At 40.0% G+C, this 10,736-nt stretch overlaps 1 protein-coding gene across 5 annotated transcripts in view; it reads left to right on the top strand.

The window, feature by feature from the left end:
* Positions 1 to 1,870: 1,870 nt before the first annotated feature.
* Positions 1,871 to 10,736, top strand: part of LOC105536958 (chromosome unknown open reading frame, human C5orf28) — a 42,376-nt gene continuing 33,510 nt past the window's right edge. For 2 of the 5 annotated variants that reach the window (XM_011976451.1, XM_011976447.1), the window contains exon 1: positions 1,871 to 2,439. The gene's annotated coding sequence lies outside the window, so the exon portion shown is untranslated. Of the gene's footprint in view, positions 2,440 to 6,054; positions 6,161 to 9,434; positions 9,580 to 10,736 lie in introns of those variants that run through there. The other 3 variants (XM_011976450.1, XM_011976448.1, XM_011976449.1) reach the window with 3 other exon arrangements.

The raw sequence follows: 10,736 nt of genomic DNA, 5'->3' as shown, positions 1-10,736 counted from the left end.
GAATTGTGCATTTTTTCACTTGCTATTTGGTCCCTTTACTCCAAGTATTTTTCAATAGAGCTATGAGACAAGAACCAGATCTGAAAAAAACAGAGACAAGCAACATTGTAAACTAAAAATCAGGCACTTTGGCAAAGACTGTATCTAAACTGTCTCATGAACCAGATACTTTCTTTTGAACACAGGAAAAGATTTATGCTGTAAAGTGTTTAACAGAAATGAGCTCACCAAAAGTGCTATTATAAGCTTGTCTATTAGGAAAGAACAAAACCACATATCTGTAAAGACGTCAAGATTACACCAAACACAACCAGAAATGTTCTAATTTTCTGATTTGTATAAAAGACCTGGCTTTTCAAATGAAAGGGAAGCAGTAACAGAGAAAACGAGAAAAATGGGGAGAAGAGTGTAGATCAGGAATCATAATCTCACTAAGTTAAAGGGGCACAATGCCTTTTTTTTAGTTCCTCTGACACTGGATTCCTTCACATTTCAATTCTGAAGTACCATTTCCTCATAAGGGCCTCCCATACTACCTGACTAAAGTTAGCGTCTCCCAAGTCTATTATATCACCCCACTTACTTCCTTTACAGTACTTATTACAATCTGTCTACCTTGTTTCCTTATGGCTCACACCCTCCACTAGAACTTGAGTTCCATAGTCATTCTGTGGCACACTAAGAACACTGTATAAATGAATCAGTAAGCTGGGCACAGTGGCTCACGCCTGTAATCCCAACACTTTGAGAAGCCAGGGAGGGGGTATCACTTGAGCCCAGGACTTCAACACCAGCCTGGGCAACATAAACGAGATGCCCATCTCTACAAAAAACTTAATTACCTTTACGATGGCATGTGCCTGTGGTCCCACCTACTCCAAAGGCTGAGGCTGGAGAATCCCTTGAGCCCAGGAGGTCAGGGCTGCAGTGAGCTATGATTGCACCACTGCACTCCAGCCTGGGTGACAGAGGGAGACCCTATCTCAAAAAAAAAAAAAAGAAATGAATAAGCATCTACAGGCAGTAGACTGACTACAGAGAAAAGAACTATTATTACATTGTCTGGGTTTGCATGAAGCCATCTACGTTGTTCCTCAATAGCTCCGTAAGGCCTAGATTATAAGACTTCTACCACACTGCCAAAAGGGTAATGCCAAATTACTGCATTCAGAAAGAGAAAATTTGTCCTTAACATGGCTAAAAGCACTCAAAATTGTAAATACATTTGCTGAGAAATACTTTAAATTCTCATTTAGGTTATGTGGGGGTTAAAATGTGTTTAATTTTCCCTGTCAGTTGGGTCTTTTGCATTGGCTAAGAACCAAGAGTGTGACAAGAAATGAGTTCTATGATTGAGAAACTCTGAGATTCTGGGGGTGGCCTAGGAGTTTGCTTTGAGATTGAAGTTTATTTTCTATGGTCAGCTATATAATTACGATGATGCCACCCCTTGCTTTCCATCTGACACTTGGTTTGAGAAACTGTAAGTAGGAAAGGGAAAGAAGAATGTCCCTCCTTGGGCCTCTTCTTTTGGACCCGTGGTTCCTAGAGTCAAACGTCAAGCTGGTATTTCCTTGCTGCTAAGAGAGCAACCACTACTCTGAGGCAGAGACGGGATGGGACCTAGCCAGAGTCCCAGTAAACAAACTGTATCTTGTAAGCCCGATTTAATTAGGGTCAAACTACTCTGTATGGACTTGCTTTTTCGACTTCTAAGGATTTAGTAGTCATGATTAAGTGTTCTAGTCACGCTACTGCGGTCTACAAACAGTAGCTCCACAACATCCGCCCGCATCGTGGCAACGAATTATCAAGAAATCCCCAAGGGGACGGTGAGGCGCTACTGAGGAGCGGCGGGTCAGCCAGGTCGCGAGGTCCCAGTCTGGTGAAAAGCTCCGTTGCCCACCCTGAGGGGTTCGCGGAAGGAAGTTGGCAGTATCGCTGCACCTTCGAGACGCGACGGCCGAGGCTCCTAGCTCAAGCTTCTGACAGTAAGGCCTGTATGCCTTGCATTCGGGGAGGCCACTTCTCAGTCACCAGCTTTCTGGCCACCACTTGGGTGCGTCGTAGGGATGTTGGCAGCTACGTTTGCCGCACGGCTCCGACTAAACTGAAAAACGAATCCTCAAGTTTGACAAAAGTAAACTAAGAAGGCACTTTCCTCCTCTCACCCTGACGTCCCAAAAGTTTCCTTTTTAGGGGTCAGGGCCTACGGTGGGCGAGGAGAAACGAGTATCTACCCACTGCACCAAACAGTACTCGTACGTCACCTCCTTTCGACTTGGAGCGGGCCAGTATCCCGGCGTCCTCTCGGCTGACGCTGCGGTCTGAAGCCACTCTGGCCTGCAGCCGACGTCTCTATGGTTCCGACCGAGGGGAGGAGGAGAGGGGCGGGGCCGCTGTTCGAGCTGCTGCTTGTTTGAACTCAGAGAACCTGGGGTGGGTACGGCTGAGCCGCTGCGAGGGACTGAGGGGAGGGGGTGGGGTGGAAGCCGCGGAACTGCGTCCTGAGGTGGGAGACCGGAGGTGGAGACCACCGAGTCTGATGTCTGGAGGGTCCGGTTGCGGGTCGGAGGGCGTGCTGAAACAGCCGGCACGCGGGAGCCAGGAGTCTGCTGGGTGCGTGTGACCCACGAGCTGGCACTGTCCCGCGGCCCTGGGGTCTGCGAGGAGCCCTGGCGCCGCCTTCCGGCTTCGCTCTTTTTTAGATACCTAGAACCCCAGCCCGCCGCCTTGGCTCCGCGCCTCTGGCGTTTTTCTGGCCCAGGGTAGGGTTCCGCGAGTCTTGCAGGAGGAGCCCATTGCAGTCCTTAACCGGTTGTAAGAGCCTTTCGCGCCCCGGAGCCCTTGAGGCTTGAATGCTGAAAGTGTGACGTGGTCCCTTCCCTGCAGCCTGGCCCATTTTTTTAAAATGACATTTAAAAAATTATTGCATCACACCAGACTCAGAAAAGGATGTCTGGGAACTTCTGAGGCTTGAAACATGTTGAAATACAGAATTTCGTTTTATTCGTAGTGGGCATAGGAACTAAACATTTTAAGTGCAGACATCTAATGGCTATAAAAAGTTTCAGTGAAAGTAAGCAAGATTTGTGTTTCCTTTCTTTGTCAGTTAGTTGCATCAGATTTGGCATCTGCTTTTGATATTTTTCCATTAAAGAAATTAAATATATTAAGTTTACAACAACTACAGTTAAGTGAAGAGGTCTTACTGGTAAAGCATAATAAAGGCGGTTTCAGGAATTTGGACTGTGTTTTGACCTTAGGTTTTTGCATATAACGTGTCAGGTTGGTGGGGAGGAGGGAAAGTTAAAACAGATGACATTTACTTAGAGAATGTATCAGCTCTTATTTGTTTTGACAGAAATAATGTCTAAGAGATTATTAGCAAACAATACATGATATCGTATAATTAAAGTGACCAGCTAATCATATGTTTGTGGAATTCAGGAAGGAGAAAAGTACTGCTATGTATACTCTGAAGGCCCCAAAGTTAGTGGTATTTGCTATACGGGGGATGGGGTGTGACAAAGTTTGGCCATTGCAGAAAGTGGCTTCTGCGAGTCATAAGGAGGAATTTATAATATGTCAGAGAAGTCATCCCAAACAGTATATTTAGTTCATAGGCTGAGGATTTATTATGTGATTACCCCTTGTATTAGTAAAATGGAATATTTATTAAATACCTTGAGCACATTGGATTTTAAGCATGACAAGTTTAAAAGAGATCACTACTCTTAAGGAACATTCTCAACAAAAATGAATATGTAAAATAAACTTAAAGCTTATGAATTTAGGAGGTTCGGGAGTCCGTTTTATTTGTAGGGGGAGGAATAGGAAGTGGAAAAGGAAATAAGTTTAAGAAGAAAAATGGGTACGCTTAGGTGTATTTTTCAGAGTCAATAAGTAATACAGGAAGAACACTTAGTAAATTTCTCTTTCTAATACTCAGAATCTAAGCCAGATGCTAAATATCTGCACCAAAAGTTGTAGTAGAATAGATGCCAGAAATGTGGGGTTCTGGAGCTGCAATTATACCTTCCTTAAAAATAGAAATAGTACTCTTCTACATATCTATTCTGTAATAAATTACACCAAAATTTAGAGGCTTAAAACAGTAGACAATAGGGGCCGGCTCACGCCTGTAATCCCAGCACTTTGGGAGGCCGAGGCGGGCAGATCACGAGGTCAGGAGATCGAGACCATCCTGGCTAACACGGTGAAACCCCATCTCTACTAAAAATACAAAAAATTAGCCAGGCGTGGTGGCGGGCGCCTGTAGTCCCAGCTACTCGGGAGGCTGAGGCAGGAGAATGGTGTGAACAGGGGAGGCAGAGCTTGCAGTGAGCCGAGATCATGCCACTGCACTCCAGCCTGCGTGACAGAGCCAGACTCCATCTCACACGCACACACAAAACAAAGTAGACAATAATTTTATTCTTTCTGCGAGGTCAAGACTTAGCTGGCAGTTCTGGCCAAGGGTCTCATGAAGTTGCAGTCAGGATGTCGGCAGTGGCTGCAGACATCTGAAGGGTTGACTGGGGCTGAAGGATCTGCTTGCAAGTTCACTGTGAGCTTTTTCCTTCCTCTTTCATCAGCAAACTGTTTTGTACTTTCCATTGATAAAATGCATTCACATTATACCCATTATGTATAATATATGTGTTCCTATTTGTAAATCGTGATACAGTTATTTGTAAACAGTAAATTTTGCTTGTTGAGGTCGCTTTAAATTTGGATCATCATGTAAATACTTCAAGTAATCTTTTGATTTTTCACTTTGCTCATGATACTTTATTGGCAAACTAATCCTTTTAAAATCTGAACTCATCATGTAAAATGTAGGGTTAGTAGGTTCGGTGTGGTAGTTTATGCCTATAGTCCCAGCACTTTGGGAGGCCAAGGTGGAAGGATCACTTGAGGCCAGGAGTTGAAGACCAGCCTGGGCAACACAGTGAGACCCCATCTCTACAACACACTTTAAAAACAAAAATTTAGCCAAGTATAGTTGTGCATTTCTATAGTCCTAGCTACACAGGAGGCTGAAGCAGGAGCCCATGAATTCAAGGTTACAGTGAGCTATGATCATGTCACTATGCTTCAGCTTGGGCAACAGAGATACCTTGTCAAAAAAAAAAAAAAAAAAAAAAAAAAAAAGATGGGCAGTAGGGCTGTTTCCAAACAGTTGACACGAACATTCTTGCTGGATAATAATGTTCCAGCTTCTTGGACAGTACCTTGAAAAAAAAAAAAAAAAAAAAAAGTAAGGTTATTAACATTTAAATATATATTGTGATTATTAAAAATTGCTTCGTGAGGGAAAGAAAATATAATGCACTGGCTTTATAAGGACGTCATGAAATTTGCAGTTAAGTGGATATTGGCCTTTTATTTTTGTCTTCCTTCTGGAATGAGGGTTGAAAATAAATTGGTAATTAGGTCAGGCTCAGTGGCTCACTCCTGTAATCCCAGTGCTTTGGGATGCTGAGACAGGAGGAACACTTGAGACCAGGAGTTTGAGACCAGCCTTTTTCCTTTTTTGTCTCTTCAAAAAAGGAAAAAAGAAAAAATTACCCAAGCTTGGTGGCACTTGCCTGTAGTCCCAGCTAGTCAGGAGGCTGAGTCAGGAGAATTGCTTGAGCCTAGGAGTTAGAGGCTCAAGTGAGGTACGACCTTACTCACTCCAGCCTGGGCGACAGAGCAACACTTTGTCTCTAAAAAAAGAAAAGAAAAATTGTGATTATATATAAACAAAGGTTGAGTGGCAGCAGAGCTTTTGTGTTAGGCATCTGTGTACTCTGTGTCCAGCCTAGGTTTTTCTCATACCTTAATGGCCTTCTTTCTCCTTAGGGCTAACTTACAGGCCATACTTTACTGAAGGAGGGGAATATTGCTGCTGCTGCTGCTGCTGTGGGTTGGCCATTAATTCAAGTTTTCAGTATCCCACTTTCAGTCCAGCTAAGTGGATAAGGGCATTTATTTTTAGTTGAAAGGGACATTTTATCAACTTTAAAGTTATATGCATTAAATATTTAAATATATTGACTTCTTTCTCCATTCAGGTGTTGAATGTTTGTTTTCTAAAGGAGACAATGATTCATAATTTGTGACACTATAAATCCTGAGGTTTATAGAAAGGATTCATGACTTTGTAATGGAGGTGTCTTTTGCATTTTTTGTATTTTGGTCACATCTCTTGGTTGAGAGTACCTGGAAATCAGTATTTCCAGATCCTGGAAGAATCTATAGAAAATAATCCATCTTAATGCTTTAGATAACAATTTTCATTATTGCAAATAATCAAGAATGAGCATCGTTGTAGACTCCATTATCATTTAAAAAATAGTTGTTATCTGCAAAGTAAGTATGCTTCACATAAGGAATCTGTGTAAGTTGTTTCTTGTGTCCACTATTACATAACTGAACAAATTGTTTTTATATTATACAATAAATTTGATTTATGAGATTGGATGTAATTTTATTAATACCAATTAGTGTTATGTATTTAATGTATTTATTAATATATATGTTATAAATTTTTTATTACCTTTTTAAAATTATGCTTTTAAGAGGCTGACTTTAACGATCAAATATGAGTTGTTTAATTACTTCTGGCTTTAACTTTTCAAAGTAGCTTTATTGGTTTTATGGTCATAAGACATTGAAATTTTTCAAAAATTCAAAAAAGGAAAAAAAGTAGTGATTACATTTGTAAGCCCACCACTGAGAAACAAACCAAATGAACAGCCTTCCAGATTTTTTAATAGACCCGTATATATATTTTTTAACAAAAATGTAATTTTTTACATATTATTTTATAGGCTATCTTTTAAAATTTAATACTTACTGAACATCTTTCTGTGTCAGTAAATATGAGAATAAGTATTTTTAATGGCTGCATATTTGTGGAATTTATTTCACTAGAGCCATATTTCAGACATATATATTGTTTTAAATTTTTTCTTGTAAACAGTGCTATGCTGAACATTCATATATAGTTGTTTGTATTTATCTAATTATTTCCTTATTTTCCTAGAATTGGAAATGTAGCATCAAAAGTGTTTGCTTATTTTTTGTGGTTTTTGATACATAGTCAAATTGACCACTAGAAAGGTTATATCGATTTACACTCTTGCCAATAATCTTTGAGAGTGATCATTATTTCCCTACTCCTGTCACCGAGTATTACTAATCTTTTGTCAGTCTTACATTGAAATCTCATTGTTATAATTTGAATTCAACTGATTACTAATAAAATTGAAATCTTTTCATATTTTTTGACCATTTGTATTTCTTTTCCAAATTGTCTTTTCATGTACATTGCCCACATTATTATTGGGATGCTTATATCTGTATTAATTTTTAAGAGCCCTTAATACATTAGGGCTACTAATCTTTCTCTGTCATAAATGTTCTAAATTTTCTCCATTTATTTGTCTTTAACTTTGCCATCCTGAAACTTTATTGTGTAGTCATGCCTATCAGATTTTTAAAAATAATTTTGAGCTCTTCTAGCTAAAAGCTTTACATTATTGTGTAGTCATGCCTATCAGATTTTTAAAAATAATTTTGAGCTCCTCTAGCTAGCTGGACTATGTAGAATTCTGTTTACAAATTCATATAAATATCCTAAATTTGATAACCCAGTTGATTACAAAAGCTATCTAACCATGAAAGTTTTCCAGGCAACTAGTCAACCAAACTGATTCCCTTTCTTAATTTAATCAGAGAAATGGTCTATATTGTAAAACATGTGGGTGTGACGTTTTAAAATCTAAAGTTGTTTATATAAAATTACATTATACAGACTGAAAGTTGATTATCCAGTCTAGGTTTTGTCTGATGATTGATTTTCTTCAGTGGTATTTAGTAATTATAAGCTTTTCTACCTACTGATTACCAGTATGGACAGGTCGTTTCCTGTTCAATATAATATATTTGGGAGGTTCCTCTTCCGATCCATTGTGAAGGAAGATAGAACCCATGTTCTTCTATACAGATGTTCTTTTACTTATGATGGTGTCCATGTCCTGATAAACTCATCGTAAGTCAAAAATTTCATAAGTTGAAAATACATTAATGCCCACAAACCCACTGTAGAGTCAAAAAATAATAAATTGAACCATCATAGGTCGAAACCATCTGTATATACTGAAAAGGCCACATACCGTACAGTCTTCTCCAGTCTTGCAGCTTGAGTGTGGTCATATGACCTAGACTTAGCCAATCAGACACATACCTTACCACGCTCCGAATTTTGTATTGAGAGCAAGGAAACAAATACTGCCAAGAATCTTTTATAGCAGCAGTAGACAGGGCAGCACTGGCAGCAATGCCATTGGTAATATCTGGTGACAGGAGTTTGGGCAGTGTAAGCTGGGCTTCGTGGCAGAGAGATCTTCATCAGACCAGTTGTCTGGTGTCATTTTAACTGAAGGTCTTGAGGTATAGTTTTGAAGCCTGGTTTTCAAAACCTGACAAGTCTGTGATTTCCCAATTTCCTTATTTTTTGTTGTTGTTGTTTTTCAGACAGGGTCTCACCCTGTCACTTAGACTGGAGTGCAGTAGGGCGATCGTAGTTCTTTACTGCAGCTTCAAACTCCTGGACGCATGTGATCCTTCTACCTTAGCCTCCCGAGGAACTAGGACTACGGTGTACATCACCACGCCTGGCTATTTTTTTTATTTCTAGTGCAGACAGTCTGTGTCGCCCAGGCTGGTTTCAAACTCCTGGCCTCAAGCAATCCTGCCTTGGCCTCCCAAACTGCTGGGATTACAGGTGGGAGCTACCACACTTGGCCCCAAAAATTTTAATAAATTTTTTTTTTACTTATACAAAACTGTTTTTGCCCTTCCTTGCACTTAGAACCATAGCTGATAACGAGATCTGGGTCAAATATTACATCATTCCTCTACCAATTTGGAATTATGTACACATTTCTCTCCACCATATACATACTGGGTCTGGTTCTCGATTTCGTATTCACCTTTCTGTACTCACATCATGCCACTTTTTTTTCAAAAGTTTATTAGCATGTGCTCTTTCAAATGAAATTTAAATTTTGTGAAGTTCCTAGAAGAGAATCCCTTTATAATTTTGATTAAAATTGCATTAAATTTGTAGATTAATTTGGAGAGAATAACACCATCAGTGTTGTCTTCTTATACAAAAAAAAAAAAAAAAGGTCTGGCTTGTGTATGAGTTAGGATCCATCAAAGAAACAGAACTACTTTGTGAGCTAAAGACCTATGGAATTGTGGGAGGTGGTAGAGCAGGCTGCAGACTTGCCTCTGAGTCTCTTGTTCTGCCTGAGGTTGCTGCAGATCAACTAGACTGGCAGTGAGGCAGGGATACTGGATGTGGATGAGAGAAAGGACAAACTGAAACCCTTGGGGACAAAGTGGAACCTGCATCAGCCTCTCACAAACCCTAGTTTTGATGCTTGAGTAACCTGCAGGAGAGGATGACACTTTCGATGTCAGAGCTACACTTGTGGGCCCAGGATTTGGAGAAGTGCACAGAAGGTCCGATGGGAGTTGAAGGAGCTGCAGGTCCAGCTTCTTCCGCATGCCAGCAAGGTGAGCTAACAGATTAGCAGCACATGCAGGCTTCACAGCATGTTCTGCATTGACCTTCACAGTGTAAAAAATATGACTGTTGCTTCATTTGTGACTTCTGTATAATGTCTCCTATAGCCAACAGTACCCAGAACTATATAAAGAAGGGAATTCTGGGAAATGTTTTTAAGTCCGAGTTAGCTGAGTTGATACAGTACAAAGCCATTAGAGCTCTAGTTAAATGATCTTTTTCATCTTTTAATAACGTTTTGTCATTTCATTCTTGCTATTTTAATTCTTGGCATTTTGAGTTGCTGCTGTGAATGTTCATTTTCCCATCTTTCTTAAGATTATTGCTATTATGTTGAAAAATGTGGTTACTTCTATGAACTAAAACAATTTTTCAATTTAAATTCCAACAGTTTTCTGTTGGTTCTCTTGGGTAGGCAGTCATTTCACCTGCAAACTAATGTAATTATCTTTTTCTTCCTGATAATGTAATGATGCATTTTCTTCCCTCCATCTCTCGCCTTTATTCTTTTTCCTCATTACATTGATTAAAACTGCCAGAACAATCTTATAGTAGCTATACTGTTTCTGACTTTTTTTTTTTTAAATATACTTTAAGTTCTGGAGTACATGTGCAGGACGTGCAGGTTTGTTACATAGGTATACAAGTGTCATGGTAGTTTGCTGCACCCATCAACCTGTCATTTACATTAGGTCTTTCTCCTAATGCTATCCCTCCCCTAGCCCCCCATCCACCGACAGGCTCTGGTGTTCCCTTCTCTGTGTACCCTCCCTGTGTCCGTGTGTTCTCATTGTTCAACTCCCACTTATGACTGAGAACATGCAGTGTTTGGTTTTCTGTTCTTGTGTTAGTTTGTTGAGAATGGTTTCCAGCTTCATCCATGTCCCTGCAAAGGACATGAGCTCATTCTTTTTTATGGTTGCATAGTATTCTGTGGTGTATATGTGCCACGTTTTCTTTATCCAGTCTGTCGTTGATGGGCATTTGGTTCCAAGCCTTTGCTGTTGTAAACAGTGCCGCAATAAACATACTTGTGCATAAGTCTTTATAGTAGAATGATTTATAATCCTTTGGGTATATACCCAGTAATGGGATCGCTGGGTCAAATGGTATTTCTAGTTCTAGATCCTTGAGGAATCGCCACACT

The sequence above is a fragment of the Mandrillus leucophaeus genome, unplaced genomic scaffold (genome assembly GCF_000951045.1).
Source record: "Mandrillus leucophaeus isolate KB7577 unplaced genomic scaffold, Mleu.le_1.0 Scaffold1660, whole genome shotgun sequence".
In the NCBI taxonomy this organism is placed as follows: Eukaryota; Metazoa; Chordata; class Mammalia; order Primates; family Cercopithecidae; genus Mandrillus; species Mandrillus leucophaeus.
Note: the sequence above shows the minus strand (reverse complement) of the source record. Positions and strands in the feature narration are given on the sequence as shown.